The following is a 22,566-nucleotide window of genomic DNA, read 5'->3' on the forward strand; positions in this document are numbered from 1 at the left end:
TTCAATGCTCAATATCAGTTTGAGAGTGCCACACTCCCGGAGGATTCCTGCACTGCCTATCTCTTCCTACCCTTCTGTGTGGCCACCCACTTGCTATTCTGAACTCTATCTGGCTGTGGGGTGACCACCTCCTGGAACCTGCGATCCAGGAAACATTCAGCCACCTGTACGCCCTGTAGTGATATATGCACATTCACTAAACTCATCCTATCTAAATCAAATGATTTGATTAACTGTTTTTTTTAATGGATACACATCTGTTTATGAAGAAGAGTGAAGGTTATTGTAATGACAGGCACATGTGTTCAAATATTCTACAAAATAGGATGATTCATGACCTGCAGGGACCATAAATGCAGCTGGTTAGCTGGTGAATTGTAAGTGGGGTTCATATTCTGGAACTTTCCTTGATTACCTTTAGAGATTGCGAAAACAATTTTATCATCTGGGATGTTTATCTGCAGTTGGCTGGTTCCTTCAGGAGGTTGAATGTGTTGGAAAGATGTAGAGTAAATTACGCATGGACTGTGGATGGGATTAATGGACTAAATGGTCTTTCCTTCTTCCAATTTTTTTCCATTCTTGTATGTTTTAAAAACTAAAACACGGTTGAACTGTTCAATACTTAAAGTAACATTTTATTAACAAATAATTTCATCATAAATAATACAAAATGTTCATCTTTAGGGCAATAAGTGAACAATAGTGCCAGTTTCACTTCCGTGTTGGCTCCTGCAAACTAAGAATTTCTGATTTGATTTCAAACAGTAAAATCGTTGGAGCCAATCACCCTGTTCAGTTCAGAGCCAAAGCCAATCAGGAGATACAAGTGGATCTTTGACCTCTCCTTTCATCAAAAAAACTGTGTAACATCAAAAAATATGGCCTAGAAATTTGGGCGCGCCGATGTTTGGGCACGCGAGCGGTGTCGGGTATCTACAGTAAGCCCCGAGGCACCGAACATTGATCGTCAGGCCTCACTATAATGGAGCCAGGAAGGCGCTAGCAAAGAGGACGGCAAGATCGGGCCACTACTAACATCGCAGTAGACCTCAGGTAAGTGAGTCTGGAGGTTGGGGCTGGGGTTCGGGACGGGGGTCAGGGCTGGGAATTGCGGGGGGCAATCAGGGGCCATGAGAGGAGGCTGGGGTTGGGAGAGGAGGTCGGAATCGGCGATGATTGGGTGGGGGGATTAAATGTGGGGTTGGAAGGCGCACTCCTAGCTCTTCATTAGGTACGTAAATGTAAAAAATTTACCAGGCGACCCTCAGGTCTGGTTTTCTGTCTCAGGATAAACCACTCTTGAAGTTGGGGGCTCAAACAGACAGGCTGCTTATTTGCATATGCAAATTGCCTAATGCCTGTTTCAGGTGTGGGAAAGGATGCATTTTTTCTTTTCCCAATATGGGGGGGTGGCGCACTTGAAATGTGTGCCTGCTTCCTGCCCGCCATACTGGAGGCTTCACAGACCAGCTGGCGTCTGAAAAACGGGTGCTGCATGGCTGAATTTATAGGCCTTTATATTAAAGATATTTGCCTTGTATCTTCAATTGCTGCAATTAAAGAGAACATAAGCGAATGGAAATTAAGTATTTGTTCACTTCTACCAGCATCAGTAATTCCCAGTTTGCTTTAAATGCTTTAGACATATTTGTATAATTTTAGTTGCTCATTATACACCATGGATTTAAACTTTCTAAATTCTAGAAGCAGAGGAACATGCAGAAATAAAGGTTTGTAGAGATTACATTGTCCATGACATTAGCAAGATGCATGGCACCAATGCAAAAGTATTCTGGAAACTCCCCTCACTTTTGAATACAGTAACCCTAGGAGGATGTTTATCTGCAAAAAAAAGGAAATAAAACTTAGTAATGCTTTAAAATTTCCAAGTACTGAATAATAGCCGAGATGAAAAGAATAGTGAATGCAGAAAATCTAAAACAAAATTACAAATGCTGGAAAGACACAGGTCAGTCAGAATCTGAATGTTTTCTCTTTTAGATGCTGACTGACGTACTGTACATTTACAATATTGCCCATTTTTGGAATGGATAGTTAGGACTTATAGTTCAGTCCAGTTACAGCAGGCAGAATTTGTGATTAAAATCTAACACTAGAGTAACTGTAGGAACCATTGGAGGGAGTGAGAAGATAGCACAACTGCACCTATTTATAAAGCAGGTGTTCAAAACATTTTGAAACAAAAAAAGTACAGATGCTGGTCATCAAGAGTCCTAAAGAAAATGTACCATTTTTCTCCCCTGCTTTATCATTTCAGGCTCCCTTCAAGAGGTGCACAGGAGTGTATTCAGGCTGAGCTGGCAGGAAAAGTTGTGCAGGTGACTTCCCAGTTAGAAGTGAAGAAGGCTAAACTAGCTAGAAGCTGACAAATAGAAGCAGTTAATAGAGTCAAACCCATTACAAATCATGCTTGGGTGAGAGACAACTGAACTGGCCAGACCTTTCCTGGTAATAGATGCACAGGGGATCTGAAAGCACGCAGAAGTTGAAGGAAGTACACCGGCAACTGTTGGAAGAGGTAGAACCCCAACCAAAACACTGCCAACTAGCATCATTGAGCTCTTCACCACCATGCTACACCTCACAGTCATCAACATTGGTCAGTAGCAAAGTGGACTTATAAAAAGGAGTGAGGACCTGTTTGGTTCATCACTGCAGAGCTCACTGTCATGAAAGGGAGGCATCTGAGATTCTGTAAGCAGCTGAAGGGTGTCGGTACCACCGAATGATTTGTGAGCCATAGCACAGTGATGAAGGGATTGGGATCAATGATGCCTGCCGACAGTGTTCGGGAATCCATTCCTTTCAATAACAGTTAGTGTTGACACATTAGCACTGGAGGAGCACTTGTTCTCTTTATGCTGGTTGGGCGCTATGAGACCCCTTAAGGTTCCAAAATGGCATCCACGGTGTGAGCGTGCATTTCTGACACAAAGTGCACCATATTGGTAAAGGGGTCAGCACTCGTGTACTTAACATCCACCGGCAGCATGCAGAGCAGGCAGATCATGACATCAATCAGCGTGCAACACTGATTTGACACTAGCGCTGCCATTTTGGACATCCACGGTCCAGGCGATGCGCTCTCTTAACGTCGCACAGCTGAACACGGCATTACGCAGCATGAAGGACCCCAACAGCACTATTTAAAGGGATCATCAACTACTTACAGATTAATTGCTGGATTATTTCTTCTGGCTGTTGCTGCAATTTGGGTGCACGTTTTGGGTGCTTTCTATATTTTAAAAGTCGATGGTAGTGGTCTGGCAGGTGCTGAAGGACTTTTCTGTTGACTTCAAGGCTCCTGCACAAACCAGTTGCTTCCACAGATGGGTGCACTAGTAGGCCTTCCTCTTGGCATTGAGCATGAATTGGGCAATGCACAGAGGCCACACAGAGCAGGACAAGCTGCTAGAAGAGGGAGGAGGGGAGAAGGGCCCTCAGCAGGAGGCCATATCCGCAGAGGATGTTTAGGGAGCAATTATCCTACCTCTAGTGGCTGTGAAGGTGACTGTGGCTATGAACCTTTATGCATCTGGCTCCTTCCAGGCTGCTGCTGGAGATATTAGCAACAGCTCGCAGTTTGCAGTGCACTGCTGCATAAGGGAGGTCACTGAGTGTCTCTATGCAAAGAGAGACAGCTTCATCTCACTCCCTCTTGCCAGAGAGAAGAAGGCAGAGCAAGCTTGAGGGTTTGTAAGGACTGCAGGCTTCCCCATGGTGCCATTGGCTGCATGCTCATTGCTTCATGTCAACTCTGCCATGTACCAAAACCAAAAAAGGATTCCACACCCTCAATCTGAAGCTGGTGTGTGACCATAGGCAGCCAATCATAATTGATTCTGCCCACTTCCTGGATCTTCATTTCCAGCAGTGCGTCCTCCGATTCTCTACCCTTCAAATAGCTTCTGGACTCACTTGCCCTCCATACCTGTCTCTGAACCTGGACGTCAGTTTGTCAATGCTCCTAGCTGACACCACCCTACCTACGCCAACTTTATCCCACCACAGGACCTCTGACTTTAACTAACTAACGGGAGGAGGAGGCTCCATGAATATCCCCATCCTCAATGATGGTGGAGCCCAGCTCGTGAGTGCAAAAGACAAAGCTGAAGCGTTTGCAACCAACCTCAGCCAGAAGTGCCGAGTGGATGATCCATATCGGCCTACTCCTGAGGTCCCCACCATCACAGAAGCCAGTCTTCAGCCAATTCGATTCACTCCATGTGGTATCAAGAAACGGTTGAGCGCACTGGATACAGCAAAGGCTATGGGCCCGACAACATCCCAGCTATCGTGCTGAAGACTTGTGCTCCAGAACAAGCCGTGCCTCTAGCCAAGCTGTTCCAGTACAGCTACAACACTGGCATCTATCCGACAATGTGGAAAACTGCCCAGGTATGTCCTGTCCACAAAAAGCAGGACAAATCCAACCTGGCCAATTACCGCCCCATCAATCATTAGCAAAATGATGGAAAGTGTCATCGACAGTGCTATCAAGTGGCACTTACTCACCAATAACCTGCTCACTAATGCCCAGTTTGGGTTCCGCCAAGACCATTCGACTCCCAACCTCATTACAGCCTTGGTCCAAACATGGACAAAGGAGCTGAATTCCAGAGGTGAGGTGAGAGTGACCACCCTTGACATCAAGACAGCATTTGAGCGAGTCTGGCATCAAGGAGCCCTAGTAAAACTGAAGTCAATGGGAATTAGGGGGAAAATGCTCCACTGGCTGAAGTCATACATAGCACAAAGAAGATGGTTGTGGTGGTTGAAGGTCAATCATCACAGCCCCAGGACATAATTGCAGGAGTTCCTCAGGACAGTGTCCTAGGCCCAACCATCTTCAGCTGCTTCATCAATGACCTTCCCTCCAACATAAGGTCAGAAATGGGTATTTTCGCTGATGACTGCACAGTGTTCAGCGCCATTCACAACTCCTCAGATAATGAAGCCGTCCATGCCCGCATGCAACAAGACCTGTTCAACGTTCCGGCTTGGGCTGATAAGTGGCAGGTAACATTCGCGCCACAGAAGTGCCAGGCAATGACTATCTCCAACAAGCGAGAGTCTAACCACCTCTCCTTGACATTCAATGGTATTACCATCGCCGAATCCCCCACTATCAACATCCGGGGGGGTCACCATTAACAAGAAACTTAACTGGACCAGCCACATCAATACTGTGGCAATAAGAGCAGGTCATAGGCTAGGCATTCTGTGGCGAGTGCCTCACCTCCCGACTCCCCAAAGCCTTTCCACCATCTACAAAGCACAAGTAAGGAGTGTGATAGAATACTCTCCACTTGCCTGGATGAGTGCAGCTCCAACAACACTCAAGAAGCTCGACATCATCCAGGACAAAGCAGCCCGCTTGATTGGCACCCCATCCACCACCTTAAACATTCACTCCCTCCACCATCGGTGTACCGTGGCTGCAGTGTGTACCATCTACAAGATGCACTGCAGCAACTCACCAAGGCTTCTTCGGCAGCACCTCCCAAACCCACGACCTCTTCCACCTAGAAGGTGAAGGGCAGCAGACGCATGGGAACACCACCACCTCCAAGTCACACACCATCCTGACTTAAAAGTATATCGCCGAACCTTCATCGTCGTTGGGTTAAAATCCTGGAACTCCCTCCCTAATAGCATTGTGGGAGTACCTTCACCACATGTACTGCAGCAGTTCAAGAAGGTGGCTCACCACCACCTTCTCAAGGGAAACTAGGAATGGGCAATAAATGCTGGCCTTGCTAGCGATGCCCAGATCCCATAAGCGAATAAAAAAAACTCTGAACTCCCTCTTGTTGTCTCCTCTCTATTCCCCGTTTATTACCAGGACGTATCCTAATCTTGCTATGTAACCAGGCCTATGTAACGTTAGTTTCACTATGTCCATTCACGTGGGAGTTTTGACTGCTGCTCCAGGCCCAAGCCCATCACTTCTGTTTCCCCTTTTTCTTCCTTTATCTTGAGCTTGAGCACAGAGCTTGGAGACAGCTGGGTGAATGCAATCGGAGAGGATCACAAGCAGAGTGGAAGAATTTGGTGAGAGCAGGAATTGGTGGAGAGGAGGAAGGCAGTTGAGACGTCTAACTGAAAAGGAGTGGAGCCACAGAACCCAAGGACTGTAAGTTAATAGGCCCGAGAGCGGACCTACAGGAGAGCGAGAATAGCGGCCAGTGATAAATGTAAGCCCGCGAGACTGGAGGGAGCACCAGCGTCAGACAGTCAGGTTAAATAAAACCTAAAGTGATGTCAGCAGAAGGGGCTGATTGGTGAGTAGTTTTTCTTTAAGTCTTGAGTTTATTTCTGTTAGTTTAGTTAATAGTCTATGGCAGGGCAGCTCAGTCCCATGGAATGCACATCTTGTGCCATGTGAGAACTCCACAATGCTTCCCGTGTCCTGGACAACCACATGTGCAGAAAGTATCGTCAGCTGGAGGAGCACAAGCTCTGGGTTTCGGAGCTTGAGCAACAACTGGCGTCATTGTAGTGCATCCGTGAGGCTGAGAGCTACGTGGATAGCATATTTCAAGAGGTGGTCACCCGGCAGCATAAGAGTGTACAGGCAGAGAGGGAATGGGTGACCACCAGATAGACAAGGAGGACCAGGCAGGTAGTGCAGGAGTCCCCCGAGTGCATCTCACTCTCTAACCGCAATACTGGTGAGGGCGATGGTTCCTCTGGGGAGTACAGCCAGAGCCACATCCATGGATGGGTTGCACCTCATCAGAGCCAAGACCAATATCCTCGCTGGAGGTTTGCTCGTGCTATTGGGGAGGGTTTAAACTAATTTGGCAGGGGGATGGCCACCAGGATGTAGCATTAGAAAGGAGAAACAAGGTGCACAAAGGATTGGGAGAGACCGATAGCACTAGAGTAAGAAATAGTACGGTATTAGGTGGGGTCAGACTAAGAGAATACAAGAAGGTCTAAGATAGGATTACAGTGCATGTGTGTAAATGCACGAAGCATGGTAAATAAGGTTGGTGAGCTGCAGGCGCAAATAGCCACATGAAAATATGATGTTGTGGCGATAACGGAGAGCTGGCTCAAAAAAGGGCCGGATTGGGTACTAAATATTCCTGGATATAAGGTGTTCAGGAAAGATAGGGAAGGAAAGGAAAAAGGTGGGCTGGCAGTATTGGTTAAGGAGAATGTTTCAGTGCTGGAGAGAGAGGATGTCCTGTAGGGGTCAAGGGCAGAATCTATTTGGTTAGAGTTAAGAAATAATAGAGGTGCCATTACACTACTAGGTTTATTATATAGGCCACCAACTAGTGGGAATGGTATGGAGGAGCAAATTTGCAGGGAAATTACAGGGAGGTGCAAGAACTATAGAGTAGTGATAATGGAGGACTTCGATTATCCTAATATAGACTGGGATAGTAATAGTGGAAAGGGCAGAGAGGGGGAGGAATTCCTGAAATGTGTTCAGGAGAACTTTCGTGATCAGTACGTTTCCAGCCCAACGAGGAAGGAGGCATTGCTGGATCTGGTTCTGGGGAATGAGGTGGGTCAAGTGGAGCAAGTGTCAGTAGGGGAACATTTAGGGAACAGTGATCATAGTATCATAAGGTTTAGATTAGCTATGGAAAAAGACAGGGAGCAATCTAGAGTAAAAATACTTAATTGGAGGAAGGCCAATTTCAGTGGGTTGAGAATGGATCTGGCCCAGGTAAATTGGAATCAGAGATTGGCAGGCAAAACTGTAATCGAACAATGGGCTGCCTTTAAAGAGGAGATGGTTCAGGTACAGTCAAGGTACATTCCCACAAGGGGGAAAAGTAGGGCAACCAAAGTCAGAGTTCCCTGGATGACGAAAGAGATAGAGAGTAAGATGAAGCAGAAAAAGGGGGCGTATGACAGATGTCAGGCTGAGAATACAAGTGAGAACCAGGCTGAATATAGAAAGTTCAGAGGGGAAGTTAAAAAGGAAATAAAAGGTTCAAATATGAGAATAGATTGGCAGCTAACATGAAAGGGAATCCAAAAGTCTTCTATAGGCATATAAATAGTAAACAGGTAGTAAGAGGAGGGGTGGGGCTGATAAGGGGCCAAAAAGGAGACATATGCATGGAGGTAGATGGCATGGCTGAGGTACTAAATGAGTACTTTGCATCTGCCTTTACCAAGGAAGAAGGTGTTTCCAAAGTCATAGTGAAAGAGCAGGTTGTTGAGATAATGGATAGGTTTAAAATTAATAAAGAGGAGGTACTCGAAAGGCTGGCTGTACTTAAAGTAGATAAGTCACCAGGACCGGATGGGATGCATCCTAGGATGCTGAGGGAAGTAAAGCGGAAATTGCGGAGGTGCTGGCCATTATCTTCCAATCCTCCTTAGATACAGGGATGTTGCCAGAGGACTGTAGAATTGCAAACGTTATACCCTTGTTCAAGAAATGGTGTAAGGATAAACCCAGCAAATACAGGCCAGTCAGTTTTTTTTATTCGTTTATGGGATGTGGGAGTCGCTGGCAAGGCCAACATTTATTGCCCATCCCTAATTGCCCTCAAGAAGGTGGTGGTGAGCCGTCGCCTTGAACCGCTGCAGTCCGTGTGGTGAAGGTGCTCCCACGGTGCTGTTAGGGAGGGAGTGCAAGGATTTGGACCCAGCGACGATGAAGGATCGGCGATATATTTCTAAGTCAGGATGGTGAGTGACTTGGAGGGGAATTTGGAGGTGGTGGCGTTCCCATCAGCCTGCTGCCCTTGCCCTTCTAGATGGAAGAGGTCGCGGGTTTGGGAGGTGCTGCTGAAAAAGCCTTGGTGAGTTGCTGCGATGCATCTTGTAGATGGTACACACTGCAGCCACGGTGCACCGGTGGTGGAGGGAGTGAATGTTTTAAGATGGTGGATGGGGTGCCAATCAAGCGGGCTGCTTTGTCCTGAATGGTGTAGAGCTTCTTGAGTGTTGTTGGAGCTGCAGTCATCCAGGCAAGTGGAGAGTATTCCATCACACTCCTTACTTGTGCCTTGTAGATGGTTTAAACTCGGTAGTGGGGAAGCTTTTAGAAATGATAATCCAGGACAAAATGAACAGTCACTTGGACACCAGAAAATGCTGGAAAAACTCAGCAAGTCAGGCAACATCCGTGGAGAGAAATTTGAGTTGACGTTTCGGGTTTGACCCTTCTTCAAAACTGGAGAGAAAAGGAACTAGATCGAAGGCAGGGCTGCGATCGGACAAAAGAATAAAAGAACCAAAAGAAGTAAAAGAGATTAGAAGCTAGACGAGATGGTAATAGGCTGTGATTAGGTGTAAAGTGTACTGGCAGGGCAAAAGATAGCTGCCAGGTGTGAGAGAGAAACAAAAGGAAAGGGGGGGGGGGGAAAGGAAAGGAGTGGAAAAATATAAGTGAAAATGAAATGGGGGCCGAGGTTATGATCTGAAATTGTTGAACTCGATATTGAGACCGGAAGGCTGCAGAGTGCCTAATTGGAAGATGAGGTGCTGTTCCTCGAGTTTACGTTGAGCTTCCGTGGAACAGTACAAGAGGCCAAGGACGGTGAGGTCCGAGTGGGAATGGAGCGGTGAATTGAAATGACAGGCGACCGGAAGCTCGGGGTCACCCTTACGGACTGAACGGAGGTGACCGCTTTGCGGAACACCTCCGTTCAGTCCGTAAGGGTGACCCCGAGCTTCCGGTCGCCTGTCATTTCAATTCACCGCTCCATTCCCACTCGGACCTCACCGTCCTTGGCCTCTTGTACTGTTCCACGGAAGCTCATCGTAAACTCGAGGAACAGCACCTCATCTTCCGATTAGGCACTCTGCAGCCTTCCGGTCTCAATATCGAGTTCAACAATTTCAGATCATAACCTCGGCCCCCATTTCATTTTCACTTATATTTTTCCACTCCTTTCCTTTCCCTCCCCCCCTTTCCTTTTGTTTCTCTCTCACACCTGGCAGCTATCTTTTGCCCTGCCAGTACACTTTACACCTAATCACAGCCTATTACCATCTCGTCTAGCTTCTAATCTCTTTTACTTCTTTTGGTTCTTTTATTCTTTTGTCCGATCGCAGCCCTGCCTTCGATCTAGTTCCTTTTCTCTCCAGTTTTGAAGAAGGGTCAAACCCGAAACGTCAACTCAAATTTCTCTCCACGGATGTTGCCTGACTTGCTGAGTTTTTCCAGCATTTTCTGTTGTTATTTCGGATTTCCAACATCTGCAGTATTTTGCTATAGTCACTTGGACACGTCTGGTTTAATTAAGGAAAGCCAGCATGGATTTGATACAGGCAAATTGTGTTTAACTAACTTGATTGAGTTTTTTGATGAGGTAACAGAGAAGGTTGATGAGGGCAGTACGGTTGATGTGGTGTACATGGACTTCCAAAAGGCGTTTGATAAAGTGCCACATAATAGGCTTGCCAGCAAGGTTGAAGCCCATGGAATAAAAGGGACAGTGGCAGCATGGATATGAAATTGACTAAGTGACAGGAAACAGTGTAGTTGTGAACGGGTTTTTTTTGGACTAGAAGAAGGTACACAATGGTATTCCCAGGGATTGATACTATGACTACTGCATTTTTTGATATATATTAATGACTTGGACTTGGGTGTACAGGGCACAATTTCAAAATTTGCAGATGACATAAAACTTGGAAGTATAGTGAACAGTGAGGAGGATATTGATAGACTTCAAGAGGGCATAGTCAGGCTGGTGGAATCGACGGACATGTGGTAGCTGAAATTTAACACAGATAAGTGCGAAGTGATACATTTTGGTTGGAAGAATGAGGAGAGGCAATATAAACTAAAGGGTACAATTCTAAAGGGGGTGCATGGACAGAGAGTCCTGGGGGTATATGTGCACAAAAGGTGGCAGGGCAGGTTGAGAAATAGGTTAAAAAGACTTACGGCATCCTGGACTTCATAAATAGAGGCATAGAGTACAAAATCAAGAAGGTTATGATGAACTTTTATAAAACACTGGTTCGGCCTCAATTGGAGTACTGTGTCCAATTCTGGGCACTGCACTTTAGGAACGATGTGAAGGCCTTAGAGTGGGTGCAGAAAAGATTTACGAGAATGGTTCCAGGGATGAGGGACTTCAGTTACGTGGATAGACTGGAGAAGCTGGGGTTGTTCTCCTTAGAGCAGAGAAGGTTGAGAGAAGATTTGATAGAGGTGTTCAAAATCATGAGAGGTCTAGACAGAGAGAAACTGTTCCCATTGGCGGAAGGGTCGATAACCAGAGGACACCGATTTAAGGTGATTGGCAGAAGAGCCAAAGACGACATGAGGAAAAACTGTTTTACGCAGCGCGTGGTTAGGATCTGGAATGCACTGCCTGAAAGGATGGTGGAGGCAGATTCAATCATGGTTTTCAAAATGGAATTGGATAAGTACCTGAACGAATTTTTTTTACAGGGCTATGGGGAAAGGGCGGTGGGTGTGGCACTAGCTGAAGTTTTCTTGCAGAGAGCCAGCATGGGCTCGCTGGGCCTCCTTCTGTGCTGTAACAATTCTATGATTTTATCATTACCCCTCATAGACCACTCTCTCCTGTTGTCGTGCCTCCTATCACTTCTTCCCTCTTGGGTACTATGCTTTTCCAAAATCCCTACCCCAACCCTCAGCAATCCTTGACCTTCCTACTTTCCTGCCACCGTTCCAGGTTTGACTCCTCTTAGATAAGCCTACAGCTCCCCTCTGTGCTTGTCTGGCATCCTCCGAAGGGACCATGGAGGCACTCATTGCTGCCTCCTTATGAGCAGCATCCCCAACTGCACCATTTTACTCTCTTGCTGTCGTTCCTGACCAACGTGCCCACTGGGGGCTAATCTATACACCTCCTTCCCGTCCCACGCACCCCTCCCAATACTGACCCTGTGGACTCTGCCAGCAGATCAGCTATCACCACCCCTCTGCTTTTCCCTCTAGAATGTCCATTCACTTGTGAACAAGGTCCTTGCCATCCATGAGCTTATTGTGAATGATTGCATCGACATCATGGCTTGATGGAAACCTGGCTGAGGGGGGGTGATACCTGCCCCCTAAATGAAGCCTCCCTGCCTGGCTATACCTGTGAAGGAAGAAGCCATAAAACCTATTCAGAAAAAGACACCATTCTATGAAAGAATTCTGGTCTTATTAAAACATGACACTCTGGGTCTGGAAATCTAGAAACCGAACGATGGAGAAGCTGTATTGTTAACAGCATTCAGGCTATGGGGATGGGATGGTTGTTGACACTGAATCAATAACCTTATTGAAACAGAAGATTGGAGGCTCCTGACGGTCTGAATCTTTGGAAAGAAGACAATGGTGCATCCTGGTTAAAGTGCTCTAAGTTACACTTCATTAACAGGCACATAAAATTAAGAAACATATGCCTTCGTAAAAATGACATCAAGTAAAAAAAACACCTGCCGTCACACCGTTTTTGTGTTAAGCTTAAGACACCTACACAGGAGACATAATTCTGTATTGCAACCAGCTGAGGTGACTAAGAATTGCATAGATCACCCTAGTTAAGGTGTTCTAATTGCAAGAGCACAAACAGAAGGCCTTAGTAAAAATGATATCAAATAGAAACACCTGCTGTCACACCGTTTTTATGGTAAGCTTAAGATACCTACACAGGAGACATAATTCTTAATGCTACCAGCTGAGATGACTGTAAGAATTGCAGAAGTCAGCAGAAAAATGACTAGAGATAATTAACTTACATCAGCAGAAAACCTTAAAGGAATACCACTGGAAAAGGGTATAAATATTGAACTCTCAAATAGGATACTAGTCTCGCTGTAAAGGGGCAAAGCGATTCTCAGGCTTCAGAGGCGGCTCTGTAAGTCGACAACTCTTTGTATCTCAGGGATTAAGACACTGTATTTGATTTTGGTGGAGATCCTGAATAAACTTTAAGAACTGTAAAACTGTAGCAAAGTTAAGATTTGAGAATAAGGATCTCTGAAAATAAGATTGTAAAGCTTTCTGTTTTTGGAACTGTTAATGTTGCAATTGACTCACCAACTGTAAAATACATGTCGGTTCTTTAATAAATCGATATATTTTTAGAATTGTCTCACATAATACTTCTGTATCAAACTCGCAAAATCAATCTCTGTACACTCTTTGGTGAGGAGTTGCAGAATTCTCGGGGAGTTTTCCAGACCCTTATAATATCTGGAATGTTACAGTCTAGCTAAACTTATTAAAAGTGCTATCTGGAGGATGGTAACATTTTCAGGTTGTTCCTTTCCTTTTGGGAGAGATGGTCCAGACCTTTAGACCCAATTAAGCGTCTTTAGGATTCGGCTACCTCAAACTTTAGTTGAAAGTGAATGTCTGGGGAATACGCCTGATCTGGGGTAGCTCTAAAGGGGCTAGGACTAGTAATAATCCCTTCATACCTTCCACCACTTGCCCTGCCCAAACCGTTGCCCTGGTGGTACGGTTCACCAAATCCCACCTTGGTCTGCCCCCTACTCGTCTGGCACCATCTCCTCCTTTAAGCATCTCATTTATAGTCCTTGTTTTCTATCACCCACCCAAGTACCACGCCAAATTTCTCACTGAGATATCTTCACTGCTTTCCTCCCTCAGCCTCTGCACCAAGCGACTTCTGATCCTTGGTGATTTTAACCTCCATCTCAACTCATCATGCTCTCTCTCCTTTGAGTTCAGTGCCCTCCTATCCTCCCTTAATCTCTTCCTCAATATAAACTCCCCTACCCATATTCATGGCCACCCCCTTGACCATGCCATCTCAGGGCTCTCGTCGTGTCAATCACAGATACTGCCATCTCTGATCATTTCCTTGTATCCCTCTCCACCCACATCCTCCTTTCCCCTTCCCCTTCCCCCTCCCAACCCCACTACCTCTGTGTTTGCCCCTGGAAAAATCTCTCCCCCAAGACGCTTACATCTGCACTTTCAAATTTCCAATGGTCTAGTCTTTGGCCCATTAAAACCATTATTCTCTCTCACCCTGGTCATTCTCCCTGGTATGGCCCTTGTCTCCACTCTCTTAAGTCTAAGGGACGCAGACTTGAACGTTTATGGCGGACAACTGGTTTAGCCATTCATTGCGAGATCTGGCTGGACCACATAACGTACTATCGGGCCCTGCACTCCGCCAAAAGTACTCACCATTCCAGAATCCTCCTGGAATGAAAAGATAACCCCCCAGCTTCTCTTCACTGCAAACCGTCTTCCTAAACCTCTCTCCCCTGCCTCCTCCACCCTCACCTCCAACGACAAGTGCGATGAGCTCATGGACTTCTTTGTCACTAAGATTGAGACCATCCATTCAGCTGCTGTGCCACATCCCTGCCTTCCCCTAGCCCCTGGGCCAAATTTCTGCTAAGGTTCCCCCGTACTCCAGCCCTGACCTTGCATCTTTCTTTAGTTTCTCTCCTTTTTCCCTTCATGCCCTCTCCAAGCTTATCTTGTCCATGAGATCCACCTCATGCTCCCTCACCCTATTTGCACCAAACTGCTGACCACCCAACTTCCCTTCCTGGCCTCCATGCTAGCTGATATCGTTAACAGATCCTTCTCCTCAGGTACTGTACCCATCTCCTACAAATCTGCTGTCATCACCCCTCTCAATCACCAAGACCACCTACTTCCACCTCCATGGCATTGCTTGACTCCGCCCCTGCTCATCTGGTGCTAAAACCCTCATCCATGCCTTTGTTACCTCTAGCACTGACTATTCCAATAATCTCCTGGCCGGCCTCCCATCTTTCACCCTCCATAAACTTGAGCTCATGCAAAACTCTGCTGCCCATATCGTAACTCACACCAAGTCCCGTTAATCCATCCCCTCTGTGCTCGCTGACCGTCACTGGCTCCCGGTCTGGCAACGCCTCAATTTTAAAACCTTCATCCTTGTTTTCAAATGCCTCCATGACCTCACCCCTCCCTTTCTCTGTAACCTCCTCCAGCCCTACAATCCTCCGAGATCCCTGCGCTCCTCCAATTCTGGTCTCTTTCGCATCCCCGATTTAATTCACTCCACCATTGGCGGCTGTGTCTTCAGCTGCCTAAGCCTTAAGCTCTGGAATTCTCCCCCTAAACCTCTCCGCCTCTCTACCTCTCACTCCTCCTTTAAGATGCTCCTTAAAACCTACCTCTTTGACCAAGCTTTTGATCATCTGTCCTAATATCTCCTTATGTGGCACAGTGTCAAATTTTGTTTGCTAACATTCCCGTGAAGCACCATGCGACATTTTACTATCTTAAAGGCGCTATAGAAAGGCAAGTCGTTGTTGTTATTAACATGCTGATCCTAGCTCAGTGTTGTCCAATATGTTAATCAACAGCCACATGTAGCTAATTGGTAATCCGATGTGGAGAATTGCAACTCTTTTATTAGTAATTAAAAATGAGCAATAAACACCCTCGTTAGGCATGTAATCTCAGTACTGATATTCGCATGGTGTTTGAATGTGTACTTCAATCATTTTGTGTATTGGTAAAATGGTAACATGATAAGCAATGTACAAGTATTTGTTCGCTGTGCTTTGCTTCCTTGGTTTCTGAATGGTGTTGGATGTTTGTTAACTAAATATACACATGAGAAGTTCATTTACTTATATTGTGTGAGTGTACATAAGAGGGTAGAGTTTCCGCTTTGGGCACAATCGGCGATTCCAGTGCAAATTGCACCCGTTTTGAAAGGAGTTTTTTCTGCTGAGTTTATTTACATATTGCCGAATGTAAAATAAGAACATAAGAAATAGGAGCAGGAGTAGACCATTCAGCCCTTAGACCCTGCTCTGTCATTCAATAAGATCATGGCTGAACTTCTACCTGAACTCCACCTTCCCACACTATCCCCATATCCCTTGATTCCCTAGTATCCAAAAATCGGTCGATCTCCATTAACCAGCGCAATCGAGCACCGTTTTAAAACTTAATTAAAAAAAAATTGCTTTAAAAAATATCCCTTGATATATTTATGGGTGGTAACTTGGTAAAGTTTGATTAATACAGCTGAAAATGGGTTTATCACAAAAAATAAGCCCTTTTAATCACAGTGCCAATCCAACTGTGAGTAACCCGATTTTAAAATACTGAAAATGACTTTTAAAATGTATACAAACTATTTTCTAGTTAGATTGGGGTACAGTAATGAGTTCCTTAGTAAAATACATATTAGTGTCTGTTAAATCTGTGAGTTGTTCAAGTAATTAATACTCAGACTTAATCAGTAACAATAAAACAGGTCTTTACTGGTTGGAGGTAGGGACTATACGTAGGTCTTTACTTCATGCCCACAGGCGGGAACTGAGGGGAGATCAGTACCCACAGTACTATTTATACCCCTATGGCCAGGAGTGGTACTGCGTATCACTACGCCCAACAAGTAGTGCAGTCCTGTCCATAGGTTCAAAGTAGCACACATATTACATACACAACATTCCTCCCTTCCTAGCTTTACAGTCATCTCCCCATTTAACATAACGTAATAACATATATACATATATAACTTCAGGTTTACATAACAGAATAACATAGATACATAGATAACTTCATGTCAAAACAGATCACAGATTCAGTCTCTGCGGAAAACAGTTCACAGATTCAATCTCTGTGGTGGAGTCGGTTCACGTTGCTGGAGTGACTCATTCAATAGTCCTTCCATGGATTTAACAGTTTGAACTTCCGAACTGAATTGGCTCCGTTCAGAGGGACCACGTGTGTGATCTGGTAGAGGTGATAATGGTTCAGATGGGTCATCTTCTGTTTTTACTTTTCCTTTTCTGCTTCTTGGAGACTCTCTGGGCTCCATTGTCAGCTGCCACAGCTGCCAGCTGCATGCGCAGTTCCTCCTTCTCTTCCTCCTGTTTCCGTCGTAGAGCCAGCTTCTCCCGATGTTCCGTAGACTTTTGGTGCTCCTCCATGATTTCTGCACTTTGGGAGTCGAAGTTACAAGCTGGGCAGGACAGGACATCGTAATATTCGGTGTCGTCCACCAGGTCATAGTAATATTCGGTGTCGTCCTGAGCTAGACCAGTGAGAGGGTCGTCTATTTCCTCCATACCCAGCTGGACGTTAGCCAGCTCTTGTTCCAAATCCAGACATCTTTCCTGAAGAGACTTCTTCATGTGTACCTCTGCATCCAGCTTTTTCTGGGCTTTCAGCAAGTCGTTTACTAGTGACCTCATTTGTGATTTTAATACTTCAACTTCCTTTGGAGATTGATTGATCGGACTATGCAATCCCTCTACCGGAGCAGCTGTTTCAGCGGTCTGTTGTTCTACGTTGACGTGAGTCAGCGTACTTTTGGCATCCAAGGGCTGCTCTGTTGCAGTCATCTCAGTCTGTGTTGCCACCTCAGCTCTTCCAATAACCTTTGAGAGCTCCGAACCCCTTTCGTTTGAATATTGAAGTTCGTGTTCAAGTTTTTCCCATTTCAGAGTCCTGTCCTTCAGCATATGCAGGAGTTGGCTGACCGTTAACTCCTCTGACATCAGACGTTTTGTGTGCTCCTGTTCCATTTTCTCCATCAGCTGCTTCTGTTGTCTTTCCAGATTCTCCAACTCTATATCAAAGAACTCTTTCGTTGCATTCAACTCTTGCTCACAACGGCGAAGCATTTGTTCTAATTGCTGTTGTAGTTTGAAATGGAGTTGAGTTCGAGCCCGGTGTCCCTCAGAAATGGGCACATCAGTAGACTTGCCAGACTCAGAATCCACAGTTAAACTATGTTGTTGTTGCTCAGTGGAATTCTGTGCTGAAACTTTGTCTTTTGCACCTGAGTTGGGCTTACCATCATCCGTTCCAGAGTCTGGGCCGACTATCTTCACCGAGTTCTCACTCGTTATTGTTTGTAGGAAATGCCAGTCCATATTCATTTTCCTAATCCACTCCCGTCCTAGTAGTGGAGGACCTCCTTCAGATATCACATATAAGTCCATTATTTGACTGTCTTCGCCCTTGTGGACCACTGCAACCTCTATTTTCCCGATGGGGTACACTCTTTCCCCCGTGTATGTTTCCAATATAATCCCCGTATCCTGTAGGGGAATATGTTGGAATAACTTTCCGTAATCTTTCTTATTTATGACCGTCAATGCCGATCCAGTGTCCAATTCCAGTTTTACTTGGACTCCTTCTATCTGAAGAGTGACCCAAATTGTCTGGAGGTCTGCACCCTTACCAGCGTTGAGTACTCTTAAGCTAGCCAGTTCATTACTGCTAGCATCTGAATCGGACTCCTGTTCGGTCACCTTGTGTACCTTTGCGTATTTTCCTTGCGGTGACTTCTTGTTGCTGGTCTTCTTCGCTGACCTGCATACTCTAGCTATATGTCCAAGCCTACCACAAGTTCTACATTCTTGGTTTTTAAACCAACACTGGTTCTGATCATGCGTTGTCTTTCCACAACGATAACATTTGCCAGAACTCACACCCAATTTGTGTGCACTGAGCTCCGGTGACCGTAGCTGCATTACTGCCGTGCCTCTCGCTGCGGCTTCGTGTGCTGCTGCCATAGTGACCGCCTTCTCAAGCGTCAGCTCATTCTCCTCGAGCAGTCGCTTTTGTGTATCCTGTTTAAATAAACCACACACAAATTTGTCTCGAAGTGCCTCTGTCAGTCCCGTTCCAAACTGGCAATATTTCGCTAATTTACGCAATTCCAGCAAATATTCAGCATTGCTTTCATGCTGTAGCTGCCTTCTGTCGTAAAATTTAAATCGTTCCGCTAGCATCAGCGGCGTGGGGTTTAGATGATCTTTCAGGACAGTCACAATCTCATCGAACGTCTTATCCGCCGGTTCATCTGGTGATAACAGGTGTTTCAATTGCCCGTATGTCTTCGCACCCATTAAATTTAACAATGTTAGAGCTTTATCTTGGTCACGAATTTTATTGGCCTTACAATAATTTTTTACTCTTTCAACATATATGGCCCAATCTTCGAGGTCACTATCAAAGGTGCTAATATTTCCGTGTTTAGGCATTGTAGATTTGCAATTTCTCAGATTTTTTTTTTTTTTTTTTTACTGCTATCCAAATGGCGGCTTCCCACTCTTGCCGTCGTCCTCCGCCCACAAAATGGCGGTTTTCCCGCGCTTGGCGGTCTTCACCCGTCCCCCAATGCCGTCTCCCTTCAGCCCCCGAGTGCGGCCCTTATCTTCGCCACGATCGCCCGAGTGCGGCCCTTATCAGCGGATGCGATCGCTGGATCGCGAAGCGGCTCTCGGCTCTTATCAGGAGATGCGATCGCTCCGTTGAAACGCCTCCCGCTCGAAGCGGCTCTCGCGCCCTATTCCTCCAGCTCCCCCAGCCCCGTTCGTGCGGCCAACGCGGTCGACTGCCTGTCGCGTCGCTGCCCGGCTCAGACAACGGCTTACCCACCACCAAGCTGGAGAAGAAGCTGACGGTCGCCGATGGAGGCTCCGAGGTCAGGATGTCTTCCAGTGGGGTGGAGAGGGTGGAAACCTCTCTGCAACGTCCTGGCTGTGGACGAAGCTGCCGTGGAGTGACTGCCGCAGGGTCCGAATCAGACTCGTTGCCAGTGTTAAATCTGTGAGTTGTTCAAGTAATTAATACTCAGACTTAATCAGTAACAATAAAGCAGGTCTTTACTGGTTGGAGGTAGGGACTATACGTAGGTCTTTACTTCATGCCCACAGGCGGGAACTCAGGGGAGATCAGTACCCACAGTACTATTTATACCCCTATGGCCAGGAGTGGTACTGCGTATCACTACGCCCAACAAGTAGTGCAGTCCTGTCCATAGGTTCAAAGTAGCACACATATTACATACACAACAGTGTCCTTGCACAGAAAAGTTCCAGCTTTATTTTTGGAGCCTCCTCGAAGGCCTGCAAACGAGCGCAATTAGCGGGAACTCCCAATGGTGATTAATTCATCCTGGTGGCGTGGCCTGTTTTGTGGCAGGACATGCTTCTAATTCTTATTGGTTGAAACTTAATTGATGACCGGTGTCATCACCAATTAAAAGGTAGTATGTGCCCCCTTCTTAAAGGGGCACAACCAATAAAACTGTAACTTAAACAAAATTTAAAGGAAACTTATCAAATTAAATCAAAATTCGGTTTTGGGGTCGCAGAAGGCCTAAAGCGTGCCAGTGGGTACCGTGTGCTCCATCCCCAAGGACACCCAGGCCCGATCATAGCTGCGGACGAGAGGCAGGCAATGTTTTTAAAACAAGCGCAAAAGATCGTGGAAACTTGAGTTAAGCTGAAAGCAGTTTATGCTTAAAAATCTTTTACGCCAGTTACGCCGATATCGGGGAATTGTGCTGAGAAAACATGCGCAGTCGACCAGAAACTGCAGGCCAAGGTGTTTTCTACTAAAATTAATGCATGTGGTGCAAATAGTGTCGCCGTAGCCAAACCTGTGGCTAATCAGCTATTTCTATTCAACAACACTGTTAATGGCCTCTTATTCATAAAGCAATTTTAACTTTTTAATACTGCTCTACAAATCTATTCATTCATGTGTAGACTAAAATCAGGCTTGTGGTCCTACGATTTCCCAGCTGATTGGGCGATAAATAGCATGATATAGTACACATGTTTTTACATTATTTACAACCTTAGTGTACCTTTAAGATATGTGGAAGACAGTAGGGTACAGTTTCCTATTTTAGTGCTTGGATGTAAAGCATTGTATGACTGGGGGACAAATAGAAAAGCCAGACATGGAGGATCACGCATCCAGTACACAACCCACCTGATTTTCTATCCATTTAAAGACACAAATGCTGGCCAGCGATAGTGCAATGGAATCTTTTACATCCAGTCAAAATGGGCAGGGCGGTGCTTTGGTTTAACACCTTACTCAAAAGACAGCACCAGCGAGAATGTAACACTCCCTCATTACTAAACTGAAATGTTGCCCTACGCCATGTAGTTAAGCTCTAGGCAGCCCCCGAATCTAAAATGTTTGGACTTGGAGGCAAGAGTGCTGCCACTGAGCCAAGTTGATACAACTTTCCAGGATTAATATTGTACACATTGGCATATAAACTTTCATTTGGAAATAATTGGGTAGAATGTGTCACAATGATGATGATCTCTTTTGATTCAAAGAAGTCTATGTTGAATCTCAAGAGTGAAGGTGATTAAGTTGTATTTGTTTTTTAACTGAAAAGCAATTAAGTAGTAACAATGCAGGTCAGCTAACAGTGTTTTCAAGGCTTCGAGGTCAAACCTTCGTTTGAGGTTTTGTTAGGTTGCTGTAAGAATAAAGATTTCTGCAGAGTGTATGCTTTTTTAGTACTTACTCACAATAGATCTGTATTCAACTGTAAATCCCCATCCAAGGTTTGATGCTAAATGAGAAAATTCTAGCACAAGTGTCCGTCCAGTAGAGGTTACAACTAGTGGACTTAATAGTGTTCCACAGTATTTTCCCTGGAGGACTGGAGGGCTTGGAGCAGCATCATGGATGGCCATGTAGTTCTCTGCACAATTTTCACTTTGGTTCAAGTGCAACCTAGTAATTTCTAAGACTATCTGTTAAATAATAGATGAAAAAATATGTTTATGCCAGTTTTCAGTGAAAACTTTCAATTTAGATCAAATCTTTACAAGGAAAATCAGAAAATCAGATCACAAACTAAATACTGAATGTAAAGCTTGTACAAAACACCTTACTTGGAACATTTTAACTGAAAATGAATCAACAAACAAATATGAAGTAAGCAATATTAAAAGAGTTAGCAAGTTAATTCCTCTGTGTGCCACGAAAGTACTTATCATTGAGTTGATTTGACATAAAAGTGTCAAATTTTGTTCTTGCATAAAATTGTTCTCTAGCCTACCTTACTTTTACACACATTACTGCAAGTTCCATGTATAAGTTAAGTTTAACATCTTAAATCTGTGTTTAATATCTTGTGCAAGTTTATGCAGTCAGTTACTCCAGTTGAATTCTATGAATTTCATGTAAGGGGTTTGCATGCAGTGCTATGCTATTGGATATTTAAGAGTAGTAGCAGGAGAGGACAGCCAGGGAGGCCAGGAGACATTAGAGGCATATTTGCAGTACCCACCTCTACTGTTACACCTGAGAGTGAGCTATTTGGACTTCACTAAGGCTACTCCACAGTATTACATAGCATTTACAGCACAGAAGCAGGCAATTCAGCCCAAAAGAACCATGTCGTATTTATGCTCCAAGCGAGCCAGCCCCCACCTTCTTCATCTAACTTCATTAACATATCCTCATATTCCTTTCTCCCTCGCGCTTATCTAGCTTCCCATTAAATGCATCTATGCTAGTCACCTCAACTGCTCCTTGTGGTAGCGAGTTCCACATTCTTACCACTTTCTGGGTAAAGAAGTTTCCAATGAATTCCCTATTGGATTTATTAGTGACTATCTTATATTTATGGCCCCAAGTCGTGGTCTCGCCCGCAGATGGAAACATTTTCTCTACGCCTATCCTATCAAACCCTTTCATAATCTTAAAGGCCTCTATCAGGTCACCCCTCAGCCTTCTCTTTTGTAGAGAAAAGAGCCCCAGCCTGTTCAATCTTTCCTCATGGGTGTAACTTTTCAATTCTGGAATCAACCTAGTAAATCTTTTTTGCA

General features: G+C 45.2%; 1 long non-coding RNA gene across 1 annotated transcript in view; it reads right to left on the reverse strand.

Moving 5' to 3' along the window:
• Positions 1–609: 609 nt before the first annotated feature.
• Positions 610–22,566, reverse strand: part of LOC147106567 (uncharacterized) — a 65,363-nt gene continuing 43,406 nt past the window's right edge. The window contains exons 3-4 of the long non-coding RNA XR_015080950.1: positions 21,255–21,486; positions 610–1,845 (exon numbers count right to left, since the gene is read on the reverse strand). This is a non-coding gene — a long non-coding RNA (uncharacterized LOC147106567). The remainder of the gene's footprint in view (positions 1,846–21,254; positions 21,487–22,566) is intronic.

Source organism: Somniosus microcephalus, chromosome 15 (assembly GCF_052327205.1).
Source record: "Somniosus microcephalus isolate GS21.2 chromosome 15, FLI_Smic_1.0, whole genome shotgun sequence".
NCBI classification, from domain to species: domain Eukaryota; kingdom Metazoa; phylum Chordata; class Chondrichthyes; order Squaliformes; family Somniosidae; genus Somniosus; species Somniosus microcephalus.